The sequence below is a fragment of the Anastrepha obliqua genome, chromosome 3, assembly GCF_027943255.1.
Source record: "Anastrepha obliqua isolate idAnaObli1 chromosome 3, idAnaObli1_1.0, whole genome shotgun sequence".
NCBI classification, from domain to species: domain Eukaryota; kingdom Metazoa; phylum Arthropoda; class Insecta; order Diptera; family Tephritidae; genus Anastrepha; species Anastrepha obliqua.
Window position 1 is genome coordinate 124462462 of NC_072894.1, and position 15038 is coordinate 124477499.

Sequence of the window (15038 nt, forward strand, 5' to 3'; positions counted from 1 at the left end):
TGAATGCGCAGTATCCTGGCAGCAACCACGATGCTCATATTTGGAACGTAAGCAGCGCGCGAAATTTTTTTGAAAATAAATACCCAAACGGCGAACGAAACACTTGGCTTTTGGGTATGTGCATACACATATAGACCGTTTGAATAATTTTTTGCTAAAATGATTTTATTTATTCCACAGGAGACGCTGGATATGCTCTAGAGCCATGGTTAATGACACCTTTTCGTTCACCTACAACAGGAAGCGTCGAAGGAAACTACAATAAAATACATGCAAAAGCCAGAAATACTATAGAAAGGACCATAGGTGTATTTAAGAACCGATTCAGATGCCTTCTGGGTGCTCGTGAGCTTTATTATGAGCCCATGAAGGTTTGCCAAATAGTAAACGTTGCCGCAGCATTGCACAATATTTGTATCCATTAGCGCGTTGTTGATGATTTTTCAGAAAATTTTGAAGAAAACCATTTTAATCAAACGTATGAACCCTCTCCTTCAACATATACTGATGCAGTTATTCGGATAAGGGAATCTATATCTTCAACATTAACACGACTATAACATTCACTTAAAAAATAGCAAGACTTATATGTATTATGCATTAAATGTATGTCTGTTCTTTTTTGTTTTCCGCTAGCTTCCTTTTAATATACGCCTTCCAGTCTAGCCATACCTAGTAAATACGATATATATACATATATACACACAAGTAAGGCACAGTAAACATTTGTAGTTTTCAATAAAAAATGTGTATTAATTTTTTTTTTTTTGACAACGTTTCGAGGCTCTTATTTTCTACTTCTAACATTTGTTGTTTTATTTGATTTTTGGCCGCATTCAAGCACTCCATGTTTCTATGGTGCCTACGCGTTTCTTCCAGGTCGGCTGCTTTCAGGTCGCACATTTTTTCCAGTGCCGAATACATTCCCTGCATAGTCGAAGCGAGATTGTCTAGCTTCATATCTTGCTGTTCAAAATGCTGCAGACTCTTTGCTTGGAAGTCCTTTTGAAGCGCTAGCTGCTCTTTTATAAGATCTGCAGTACTTGTACCGACTCGCTATTGGACAGTTGGTGCACGTCTCGTGAAAGAAGGACTGCAGTTATCCGACAGCATGGATACGTCCGGATTGGGTCCACTATTCTCTGCCTCGACAGTAGCAGGTAGTCCCACACTTACTGTGCCTGTGATACCGTGCGTGCTGGTCTCTAAAGCGGTCAGTCTGATGACTTCTTCTTCCATCTCATTAAAGTGGTGCTGCTTATATCGGCCACCGCCAGTTGTTGTTTGCTCCCTATTGTTTTCTGACAATTTTCGCTTTGTATAAGCCTTCCAATCTAACCACACCTGATATAAAAATATGTTGTGCAAACGGTTAATGTACTTCTATACAGCCCTTTATTACCTTTTTGCAGCTTGATACATCTTTGGTTGGTGGGCCTATACTGTTAAGCTGCTTCGCAACATTTTGCCAAAACTCGGCTACCTCTTCCTTCGAGTATTTGGAGAACCCCTGAGCAATTTCTGGCTTCTCCTTTATTAGCTCCAACAAACTGGCATACTACTTACGTGTTGTTACAACTTTGTGCCTGTAAAAATCAAATAAAAGTACATATACTTAAAAAATTCCTTTTTGTTTATAGTTTAGTTCATATAGGACTTACATTGTACAGCTTTCTTATTTTTCTCCTTTTAAATTTTCTTTTTATTACTACTTCTAATTTTTGTCCGTTAGTCTAATGTTGTCGTAGAAAAATTTTACGAAACGGTAAGATTTGACGTTACGAGTGTATTCAGTGAATGCTACTCCACGAATTTCGAATGTGTGTTCGGAGCTATTCGAATTGTATGATTACAATTTCTTAGTTTCTACGAAAAACAGTCTACGACGGATTCTATGATAGGGCTGAAGATTTTTTTAGTCCACCAACTTTATACACAATAAATAAACTGTTAGATGATACATTAAATAACTGTATTTACGCTTTTAGAATAGTTTTTAAAATTGGTGTCTTTTTGTTCATGGCAATAATGCACAAGCGAGAAAGTGTTGTTAAAAAGGTGTTTTTCTGTTAAGCCAAGCAAGATTAAATGTGTGTCTGTCATTAAATTATGCAAATAAACTCTTTTAGACCACCACTTACCTCTTTTTTTTTAATAAATATCATTCTTATCTACCGAAAAAAGGAAACAGAAAAAATACGAAAACATGCGTATTCATATCAGTACATGCAAGTGCACATGTACAGTGGGGAGCAAAACTGAGTACATGTTCGAAGACTTTGTACAAAAATGCCCACAGAATGAAAACGATCAAAGCAAATGAAACAATTTTTTTTTAATTTTGCTGTATCAATTCAGAATACATTTCAGTGAAAGAGAAATAAAAAATCAAAAGAATGATGAAAATGAAAATGAAAAACAAAAACAACTCGCATGTACTCAGTTTTGCACATTTCTATTTTTAGCTATGTTATCGCCGAATGCATCTTCATTTACAGTTATCAAGCAGCAAAATCATCCCAAAAAGAAAGAAATATGTAATTTATTTTATTTTAGTCTTTCGGTAAGATCAGTGCAATCAATTGCATTAATATTTGAAGTGTTCCTAAAATTTAACAAAAATGAAAAAAATTCCTTTTGACGTTGAGAATAATATCAAGTGCCTAACAGAACAAGGCTCTTCGTCTCGAAAAATTGCAAAGGCTTTAAATATTAGTCAGTCAGTGGTAATTAGAGTGCAGAAAAGGTGTGGAATTGCCGACAAAAAAATTCTGGTGGACGCCCACGACTTTTAAAAGATGGTGACGCAAGGCTCATAGTCACAAACTTGAAGAGAGACCCTCAGCTAACACCAAAAGATGCTGCGGCTGCTATTGGCAAAAATGTTAGTCGATGGACAATAAGGAGAGCCCTTCAAAAAATCGGATACGTGGCTGAGATCAAAAAGAAAAAACCGGCATTATCTAAAAAAAATGTTCAGGCTCGTTTAAAATTTTCCAAAAAACACCGAGACTGGACCGTAGACGACTGGAAAAAAGTCAGATGAGTCAACATTTAACCACTACCAGTCCGACGGGAAGCAATATTGCTGGAAGCGTCCAGGCAAATCATTGCAAAGACGCCATATAAAGGAAACCGTCAAGCACGGAGGCGGCAATATTATGGCGTGGGGTTGCTTTACGTGGTGGAAGCTTGGTCCCTTAGTAAAAATAGATGGCATAATGAAAAGGGAGGACTACCTGAGTATTCTTCACACCCATCTTACCAGCTTTGTGAACGTATGCGCATATCAGTCAGCTGAACTTACATTTCAGCAGGACGGAGACCCCAAGCATACAGCAAAGGTGGTTAAGGAATGGCTGACGACTCAAAGTTTTAAGTTGATGGAGTGGCCCCCACAAAGTCCCGACCTCAATCCGTTTGAGAACTTGTGGTCAGTAGTGAAGCGACGGTTGGGACAATATGATACTCCTCCCACTAACCTCGACATGTTATGGCAAAGAATAAACTATGAATGGAATCAAATTCCCCACGACATTTTGCATAATTTGGTAGAAAGTATGCCTAGACGTATTCTTTCAGTCATAAAAAATAAAGGTCTATGGACCAAGAATTAAAAAAAAGCCAAATCGAATATGTACTCAGTTTTGCTCCCCACTGTATGTATGTATGTGTGTATGTATGTATGCTGTATACTCGTATGCGAGCTGGTTAACCCTTTCGGTACGGCTGGTACCTATGTGTACCACCAAAGTTTAAACGTCCCTAAAATGTTTAATTTAAATTCAATCGAGTTTAGAAATGTACCGTGCCGTCTGTTGAGATTTTCGCAATCCGCACGTGCCTTTAGAGTACAGTTTTACATTCCCGTTATGCTCAGATTCGTATTTCTTCTATTGAGAGTAGTTGAAAAGTGCAGCGCGTGCACGTTTTGTGAAAGATATCTGTGCATTCATAGAGATTTATTGGCAGATAACAACATATTTTAGAGAACTAAGATTTATACCACATATTTGAAGTAAATCCGGTAAGAAAATGTAAATAAAAGTATATTTTTAGTGCAAATTCTACAGGTGGAACGTATGTGTACTAGTAGTCTTCTTAAGTGGTACATATTAGTACCAGTAGTCCGGTGAATACAACTTATTTTTCAATAGACTCCACACAGGATTTAGTCAGTAATAGGAACCAGGACGATATACGTAAGTTGTTGGAGGAGGAAGATGAAAGTTGCAGTGATTTGGAAGACTTTTCATGCGGAAGCTCTGATAATTTTGTTCCAAGCGAAAACTATAAGTCAAGCTCTTCCAGTGCGGAAGACTTAGATAATGGCAACATAAACGAGGATATAGGGGATATAAATGAATTTGTTACAAACACATTAGACTGTGACGAACCACACGATGAAAATTTTGACTCGAAGTCTCTGGAAGATTTTGTTCTTAAGCGAACTGCAAGCACTTCCCGTAACTGCAAAATTTCATCAGATATACCTCGCACAGCAAGTATTGGTGACATTTTTCAAAAACTTATGCCGAAATCCGTTTATATGTACATAGCTCAGTGCACGAATCAGCGTGAGAAAAAAACAAAAACTGACTAAAACTACTGCTGGCAAAATAAAAGTGGATGCATGTTCATTATGTGCTATAATCGACTTCCTTGCGTGAAAGATTATTGATCCCTTCATACATATATCTCTGGGTAATAAATCTATTCAAGAAGCAATTGCTATGGATCGATTCCTATTTATCACATCTAAGATGTATTTCGCATGCCCGGAAAAACCATTAGACTGTAGTAAGACTTATTACCTAGACGATTTGGTAGAATGTCTAAAAAAAAAACTTTCCAAAAGTGTAGACAAGACAGCAGCTTCCAAAGTATAGATGAATCGATGAAAAAATCCAAGGGCCGCAGCTCACTGAAGCAATACATGCCCCTAAAACCGGCGAAAAGAGGTATAAAAACGTGGCTTAGGTGTGACGCTGTAACAGGTTACGATTTCAATATTTATTGTGGAGAAGACCTCGAAGAACACTCGGGAACCCTTGGAGACAGAGCTCATCAGCTCAGCCGCAGAAAATGATGTTACTTTGTGTTTCGATCGCTTTTTCACATCAGTTAATCTGTCAAATACTTTACCTTATCCGTTCCCGAGTTTACAAGTAAAAAACTTGAGCGAGGAGAAGCAGAATTCAAAAGTACATAATCTGTTTTTTATGCGTAAAATGACAGGACACGAAGGAGGTTTTGATAATAAGTAATTACCACGAACCAGGCGTGACGTTTGTTACAAAAACTTTAAAAACAGGGGAAAAAATCCAAGTGCCATGTCCAAACGCAATTCAATTTCATCGTCAAATTATGGGAGGTGTTGATTTAACCGATCAAATGAGTGAACTTTTCGAATATGATCCGATGTCGGATAAATGGTGGAAGAAGGTTTTTTACCGCTTTCTTATGATGGCAGACGTAAACGCTTGGCTCATTTATAATGAACTTAGAAGGGAAAAATGCCTTTCAAATCGATTTTGGTGACCTTGGCAGAGACACTCATAGATGAAGTCTCCAAAGTCACAGCTGTTCCTAGGTCGGTAGGGCCAGGACCAGTACGTCGGGTGACAGGGCAGAAACATCTACCTATTGAAGGCGATACACGACGGTGTTATATTAGTAGCAGCAAACAAAAAAAAAAAAAACAGACACGTACAAAAACAATATGTAAGGAGTGCCAAGTTCCCTTGTGCAAGTTTTGATTTGCATAATTTCATACATAATTTTATTTAAAACTATTACATTGCTTTGAATTGCCATCTATGTATTTGATTACTAATTGTTCGATTCTTTATAAAATTACAAATTTTGTGTATTATTTACATGCAAAATAAATGAACTATTTCGTTTTATTATTGTAAGAAAAAACATGGTCTAGAATGTTTTATAGGACGGTTGGTACACACAAAAAAAAAAAAATAATTAATTGGCGCGTACACTTCTGTTAGGTGTTTGGCCGAGCTCCTCTTCCTATTTGTGGTGTGCGTCTTGATGTTGTTCCACAAATGGAGGGACCTACAGTTTCAAGCCGACTCCGAAAGGCAGATATTTTTATGAGGAGCTTTTTCATGGCAGAAATACACTCGGAGGTTTTGCCATTGCCTGCCGAGATTCGAGCCAACGACCTCTCTGTGTATTCCGAATGGTAATCACGCACCAACCCATTCGGCTAGGGCGGCCGCCACATATGTACCACATAACATCCCGGATGGTACAATGGTTTACCACCACCTCCCACGGTCAGCCTCTTATCCCACGTCCCTTTCGACACCAAAGAAATTTTATTTGGTGCCCAAACAACTCCTTTTTTGCATTAAGCGAAATTTACTACTGCGCATAGAGTTCCGTACCGAAAGGGTTAAAGGAGAACAGCTCACTCGCCTTTTTAGATTGATTTGGGTTGCTCACAAAATTCGCTCGAATAGCGGGCATTGTCACATAAATAGTTTTATATGTATGTATATATGTATGTGAAGTAAGTAACGGTACTGCCAGTGCGTTGAATTCGATGAATAAATTATATTAAAAGGGGAAGACTGAAATTCAATAGTTTCCCTTTTATTTTTTATGACTTAAAGAGCTTTAGTGCAGCCTGAAATCCTTTCCGTTGCCGCCACGGTCTATTTTATTTGCGTTAGTACATTTGCCATATGTATGTATTTCAAAGGGATTTTGTGGCATTAAAAATGTTTTTTCTAAATTTCCTAGCAATGGAGAACGGCCAGACCAGAGTGCAAACGAACATTCAAATTTTTAGCTCAGCTTAATTGATTGACATTTACTCACATTTACTTACACAAGTTCAAACAATTGACACTTATTTTTCGCGTGAAAAGCTGGAAAGTAGTTTGAGAAAGTTGCTTTCAACTTTTCGAGAAGCAATTTCGAATTATCGAATTAGCAGAAAGTAAATTAAATTGCAAGCTCTGAAAAAGCAAATTTTGCTTTTATGAAAAGTGCTGTCAAATTTTTCTGCTCTTGGGATATTCTGTGTTAGCTGGGCGGCTGAACACTGAATAGAATGATTGATGACCAAAACTGGTATTTAGCGTTACTAAGAGATTCGCTCGTGATGCACTATTTCGGGAGTTTTAGTAAATTACCGATGCTATGGTCCGAAATATTCCTCAATGAGAGAAGCAGGTGGAACCAAGGCAGTTGCGATCTGCAAACTGATGGGCAGTAACATGGTCGATCCAGAATGCCATTTTTGACTACTTTTAATCTGAATAATAAATCTAAATGAACTCAATCAAAAAAACGCAACGCAAACGATGATTACTTGGCTTCAGCTCTTCCACGAGTACTTTCGATGAATAAAAATGTCAACACAGTTTCCCACTCTCTGCTGTCAAACCACAGCTATCGATATCGATAGTTCTCAAAACAAACAAAACAAATCTTCCGATACTATTGTTTCTTCTTCTTTTTGATTGGTGCGATAACCTCTTACGCGGTTTTGGACGAGTTGAACTAACCGGAGCCAGTTGGGCACACCAAGTGAAGCCAAGTTCTTCTCCACCTGATCTTTTCAACGCAGAGGAGGCCTTCCTCTTCCTCTGCTACCACCGGCTGGTGCCGTATCGAATACTTTCAGAACCGGAGTGTTTGTTAATTTTTTTTTATATAATATAAAAAAATAAAGAATTTCTTTTTATTTTTTGTAAAAGTTTAACTCATAATACAATAAAAACAATAAAAATCTATGGGTGGTGCATTCTGGAAGAAAATTAAAAAATAAAAATTCCCTCAAAGTTTAAAATTTTTTAGCCACAGTTTTTAGAAAAATATGGCTATGCAGTTTCGTAAACCATTTGGTTTGGTATAATTTTATTCAAGTTTAAAGTGTAGCAAAGTTCACCTCAATTTTTGAAAAAAAAAAAATTTGTTTTATTAATGGTATTCGCCATTTTTTTCTATATATCGAATGCTCGAAAGTTGTTTATATGGGAGAAAGGGCTAAACAACTGCAACCAAAACAATGATAGAAATTAGAATAAAGAATTAGAATTTTCACCCGCTTTACCCTTACATAGTGTTAAACCCCGAAATTAATTGAGCTGCAAAACCGCATATCGAGAATTTTTGAAAATTCTGACTAAAAAGTTGGAACATTTTATGATTTTTCTTTTTTATTTTCGTGCAAAGTTTGAAGCTTTGAGTGATATAGTTTTTGTGGTAGGGCAGCAGTTTTTTAATTCCTTTGAGGCATCTTGGATTCTTAAATTTTCCTATGATCAGCAAAGGTAGTCTATGTGTGCCCGTATTGTTTCCACATACCAGGGCTGTTGTGCGGGATTTGCTTGCTTTGAATCCAGGCGCTGCCATTTCTTTTTTAGAGACAAGGGATTTGGTCGACATTCTCTTCCAGTATAACCCAGTTTCATCTGCATTGTAGACGCTACTGTCCTTATAACACTGCTTTACAAGCAAACTCTTAAAACTTTCTTTGAACTTTTCAGCAGCTTCAATGTCAGCTGAAACTCCCATTGAATATCTAGCTCTCTAATTCCATGCCTAGACTTGAATCTTTCGAGCCAACCAGTAGATTCTTTAAAATCATTGCTTTCTGCCAAGCTTTCTGTTCATTTCTAATGCCTTTTCGCAAATCAAAGGACAATTTATTGATTGACCTTGAGCATTTATATGCATGAACCATGAGTAAACTGCACTGTTTCATTGTTTTTCTATGCAAGCTTCCATCTTCACTGTCCAGCATACAAGCAAACTTTGTGATAGATTCACTGTTTTTTTTAATGTCAGCTATCGTTGAATTCCCAACACCAAACTCTCGAGCTAAACTTGATCCACTTGCACCTTTTTTTAATCGTTCCAAAATTTTAAGTTTGTCAGAAAGACTAAGCACAACTCGTTTACGTTTTCGGCATTGTCGTTTTCGGCACGGACCGTTAAAACAACACTGAAGTCAGTCAACGTCAATAGAGAAACAAACTGATTAGACGGATCCATACTTCTGCCGGCAGCTCGTGTTTTAATGAGAGATTGTCAAACAAAACGGTCGGCGTCGGATGCGCGTTCGATGCGCGTTCGTTTCGCGGCACGTTAACACCACCGACGCTGTTATATTATATTATATTTAGGAACTGCGATACTAACTTAAATTCACAAAGCCCGTGACAGAAAGCAAGTATAGGGTTTTTCAGTAAGAGCGCTTCAACTTTTGAACTTTTTTGAATAAAACACAAACGGTTTGACTTTTTTAACTAATTTTTTTTTATTATCGAGTTTGAACATATACATTTAAGTATGAAATTCGATTTCTTTTGCATGACCACCGCGTGCACGTTTTACGAAGTCCAATCGTTGAACCCAATTTTCGACCACTCTTTTGCATAAATCGGCCGAAATTCCAGCAATTTCGCGTTCAATATTGGCTCTGAGCTCACAAATCGTCGCCGGCTTGTTACTGTAGACCAATGACTTCACATAACCCCAAAACGGGACGGCTTGTTAAATGGACCGTAAAATGGCCGTAATGCTCTTAAAGTAGCAGCAACAGAACGATTATTTTCATAAAAAATTTGCATGATTTGCAATCGTTGCTCAAGTGTGTAGCGTTCCATGATGAAATGTATACTAATGAAGTTTACAAATGACAAGCGAAAAATAAAAAATATTGCGTCGTTCGCCCTACCTATCGGAAAAAAGTTGAAGCGCCCCTATTGAATAACCCTATATTAAAAATAAAACGAAATAATAACAAATAAATATTCAAAACTTCGAAATATGTGACGCTGCTTTTATTTTGACCACCACTGCATATATGGAGTCGCGCTCGACTAAGAAATATTACGTACCAGAGGAATAGAAATTGTACTACTTTCGCCCCTCAATACTCTTTTCTGCAATGATTAATTCAAGTTTTCCGAACCACGCTCTCAAATCTTTTTTTCAGAAATCTAACCGGCAAGAAACTTTTCGGAAATAGTTCTTCACTGATTCTACAAAGTACTAATAAGAGCAATAATAATAAAATAGTTCCAATGGTCACTCTACCACGCAGCTAACGCATGAAGAGCAAAGGATTGTTAAATGGCGAATTCTTAAACCATTCAAGTACATTAAGTATTCAATAATCGGTTTAAGAAAATAGAGATTAACGATCATTAATAACTTATTGACGGATGATAGTATCGTTTTCTTGAGATGAAAAGGTGAGTACGATATATGAAAAGTGCTCTAAAAAGAGTTAAAGACTTGACATAAGCAATTTGTTTTATAAGATTCCTAGAAAAACAGATCTATAGTCTTAAGATTCTAGGGGAACAGTAGCCTTTTTTTTGGAAGTACCATAAATATAATACCTGGAAACTCTATAATAATCCCAGTTTTATTATATTCATAGCATTTAAAGAGTTTAAAGTTATTTCATTTTTCGGGTTTTTGACAAGTCTGACTTCAGGTCCCCTACCAATACAAAACAAACAAGAGAAGGAAAAATTACATGTTTGCGAAAATCCAGTAAATGGATTGGTAATATTATGATTTATGAGATTTAAAATAAGCAAACTAATGAAAACGAAATGTTGTGTGTTGAACTGTGAAAGCACCAATTAATATAAAGCCTCTAAATGCAATTTTTGTGTGTTTTTATGCGGAAGTCGCCATGGTGTGTGTGCGCGTACGATATCTTATATTTGTTTGTTTCCTGCTTTTGACTACTCTTCCTCTTCATATATAAGAAATTCCCCTTTCTTCGGTTCGTTTATTCATGGGATTTGACGACACAGCGAGTTCGGAAGACGTAACCTTGTATTCTACTATCCTTGTGATGCCAAATAGCCGAATTATCCAAATGTTTGGTGAGCACTTCGTTCCCACTTTCGACGAAGTTAGTTTTAATGCTCAACGTCTTCTCCCACCGTCGTGCTAGTGCATCTTGATACTTTTTTCGGATCTTTTGTGCAACTACGTGAAAGTGGATAGGTCCACTTAATTCATAGTGGGCTTTAGCACTTCACATAAGACACTCAATAAGATAGGAATTGAGAATTAGGCACTCCAAAATACCACTCGGCACAACTCATCTCGACGGCGACGGCGAACAGAATTGTCACATTTGGAGGGGAAACAATTAACACGTCATTGCGGAAAAACCAAATTTTCGTTTCCGCATGCAGATATTCAGTTATCGCGGAAAAGCTCAATCTCTAGATGCATAATATGTACAATTTGATAATATTGATATTGACAGGCTTTTGAATAACAAACAAACACAACAATCTAAACAATTGTATAACACACCAAACATAATACGACGCTCCACCGCGTCTAAATGCGTAGTAGGGGGGTCGCTCCCAATCTCCAAAAACAAAAAATGAAAATAAATAAACAATCCGAGTGTTAACTGAAAGCCATTAAACAATCATAAAAACACTATTTGCCAACAATACATACATTCCATGCAAAGCAACTACTGCTAAAAGGTTCAAACGCATCGACCCGCTGCATCAACAAATAAATCAACGATCGAACCAGCGAGCCATCGAACTTGTGAACAACGCAACATGTTGGTAAACAAATATTTGCAAAATCAACAACACTGCTGACACGCGATCGGTGGAAGAGCAGCATGAAATTAAACACACCAAAAGCGCCACAAACAATGGAGCTTTCCAAGTGAGGAATAAGCAGAGAACGAGTGTGCGTGTGTGTGCGCGTGTCGCGTGCGAGAAGTAGAGAGCGTAAAAACAATGAGCGGTAGAGTTCAAAAAGCGGCAAGTCATCTCACATAGGGGGCTGCTTTTGGCTTGAGCGATTTGCACAGATATGTGGATACTTTAGACAGATTTTCGAGCAAAACATAAATGCAAAAAAAAAAAAAAACCAAATCGCACAGCACCTACCAACTAGCCAAGTAACACACGGATGCGATGTAACTATTGGGGAGCACTGCTAATAGTTTCAGTTGCAGGCGGTCGCGCAAACAAAGTAGTCGTGTGTGAGTGAGCGAGCGGTTGGCGGCGGGTACATTTAATAACCTCAGCTTCAAAACGCTTTGTACACCATCGATCGAGTCGATTGGAAATTTAAAGCGCGTGTGACGTAAAAATCGCAAGAAATTTTAAGAAAAGTTGAAACCAAATTATTAATCGCGTGTGCTCGCTGCAGGAAGTCAAAGCAATAAAATTCACGGGTTCATCTTGCCATTCGGATTCCAGGCAGTCCAAAGCTCAATTTTTCATTTGCAGCCAGAAGAGAAAATTAAGTGACTTGACGTTGTTGTGAGCAATAACTTTTACGAGTATTTTACGATTGCAGAGGAAAATGCAAAAAAGGTTGAATAAAATTTAAAACCAAATAAAGTGATTGTGCAAGCTGCAACTATATTACAATAGTAATAACAACAATAACAAGGGACAGTGTAATTTTCTTAAACATAGAGCAAGCAAAACAAAGAAAATTCGCAGAAAAATTGTGAAATCTGGTATTTTGCGAAATTTTTTGAAAAAGAAAACGGGCAGAAAACCGCGCTACCTGAGTGCTGAGCATGCACAGTAAGTACAACAAAAACAATAACAAGGTGAAGAGGTGAAGATAATGTTAAGATAGTGGGTAGGAATACGTAATAACAAAAAGCAGGTTGCTGGTTTTTAAAGATAAGCAGCGAGGACTTGTACTTCTAAGAAAACTTAAATACAACTTTTTAATTCTAAAGATGTTCAACTTTATGATATCACTAGCTTATACCCGTGGGTTTCACCCCACTTTTCTATCAAAAAGTATGCAATGTAAATAAAACAACTTTAACTTTTTTAAGTCAGTTTAGGAATTATTTAAAACGATCGGATATACGACATTTTTTGTTATATTATTTTGAGTATAAATAAAAAGGTTTTTCGGTGCGCCAACTCTGGAGCAGGCTACATATAATTGGCCATGGGTAAAACATGAGTTGGTTAGATTGATTCCTACTACAGCTAATGATTGTCCCTGAGCTTTATTTATGGACATTGCGAAAGCCAGTCTAATAGGAAATTGGAGGCGTTTAAAATTGAAAGGTTATCCGTCGGTATCATTGGAATACTTGGTATGAAAACTTTGTGGTTTTCAAAATTTCCTGATTAAACCATAGCTTCTATAACATTCGGTAAAAGTTTCGTGATGATTAGCCTTGTGCCATTGTATAAACGTGGAGGATCCAAATTACGCAGCATAATTATCATGGCCCCCTTTTTAAGCATCAGTCGATGAGGAGGAATTCCTGATGGGTCCAAGGAGTTAAGAAACTCAACGGGATAATGAACAGCCTGGGATTCTTCGACGACTGTGTCAATGGAATGATAAGTTGTGACAGTTCCTGGTAGTATTTCTTGAATTTTGGAATTAATGACATTTACATCGTCATTCTTAGGTGCCAAAATTGCCCTTTCTCGAAGCCATCTATAGTTTGTGTGATTGGCTGAAATATTTGTAAATACCCTTTCTATCAAAGCATCGACTGATAACATAAGTTGACAAAAACCTGGAGGAAAAGAAATTAAATTTGGTGGTAAAGAAACTGGTATTTTTCCATTGCCTATTGTAAGTAGTTGTTCAGAAAAAACTTCTGCTGAAGCATCTCCTCCCAAATATGCTCTCATATTTGTATAAAGAGTCAATTTTTGAACGTAGTCCCATAGGTATGACGATTTTAAGCAGGCATTCACTTCATCTGCGGCGGTTCCTTTCGGAATAACTGGAAGAATTTGTCGAAAATCCCCTGCCATTAAGTGTAAGGCACCACCCATGGGTTGATCATTACCTCTCAAGTCTCTCAGAGATCGGTCTAAAGCTTCCAGCGACTTTTTATGGGCCATTGTGCACTCATCCCACACGATTAGCTTACATGTCTTTAGAACCCTACCTTGACCTGAGTTTTTGCTTGTATTGCACATCGGTATGTCAGATATTTGCATAGACAGTGGTAACTTAAAAGCTGAGTGAGCTGTTCGTCCGCCACACAAAAGGGTAGCCGCTATTCCTGAAGAAACAACTGCCACAACGATTTCTTTCTTTTCTCTTACATCAGCCAATATCAAATTAAGCAGAAATGTTTTGCCGGTTGCTCCAGGCGCATCCAAAAAAATCAATCCTCCCTTATTTTCAATAATCATTCCTTGAATAGTTTCGTACGCGACTTTTTGATCCGTAACCTCTATCGTTGATAATATATAATAAATTCGTTTCTATATCAAATGGTCTAACCCCCATTTTTCTCTAAGCTCATATTTTTTCTAGGAGTACTAAACACTAACTTCATTAAACTTTTTACCAATTTTTGGTATTCTACCATAAATGCGTCCAGTAATATGCAGTATGAAAAATCCCATTTGTATAGGAGGTGTCACGCCCCATTTCTAGCTATCACCAGTTTTCATCTACACCTGCAGGTATTAACCTTATATGATCTCATACCAAATTTCAGTTGTCTAGCCCAAATACTTCCGGAGATATGGACAATGAAAAATTGCATTTATATGGGAGGTGCCAAGCCACCTTTTTCGTTTTTCTCAGTTTTCTTGGAGATGTTAGGAATTAACCTCATATAACCCCTTCCCAAATTTCATTGGTCTAGCCTAAATACTTCTAGAGATATGGACTATAAAAAATTCCAGTTGTATGGGAGGTGCCATGCCCCCTTTTTCGTTATACGCAGTTTTTCTGGATGTGGTAAGGATTAATGTCATATAACCCCTTACCAAATTTCAGTAGTCTAACGTAAATACTTCCAGAAATACGGCTGGTAAAAATTCCATTTGTATGGGAGGTGCCACTCCCCCTTTTTAGTTATACGCAGTTTTTGTGGATGTGGTAAGGATTAATGTCATATAACCCCTTACCAAATTTCAGTGGTCTAACGTAAATACTTTCAGAAATACGGACTGTTAAAAACTCCATTTGTATGGGAGGTGCCACGCCCCCTATATATATCAAAATATTTTTTAGCCTATGACCATCCCGGTAAGGTATCCAAATCG

The 15038-nt window shown here is 37.5% G+C and overlaps 1 protein-coding gene and 1 pseudogene across 1 annotated transcript in view; one reads left to right on the forward strand and one right to left on the reverse strand.

The window, feature by feature from the left end:
- Window positions 1–662: 662 nt before the first annotated feature.
- The window catches only part of LOC129242196 (uncharacterized), a 60922-nt pseudogene continuing 46546 nt past the window's right edge, over window positions 663–15038 (reverse strand).
- LOC129242309 (organic solute transporter alpha-like protein) overlaps window positions 12004–15038 on the forward strand; it is a 78250-nt gene continuing 75215 nt past the window's right edge. The window contains exon 1 of the mRNA XM_054878881.1: window positions 12004–12575. The gene's annotated coding sequence lies outside the window, so the exon portion shown is untranslated. The remainder of the gene's footprint in view (window positions 12576–15038) is intronic.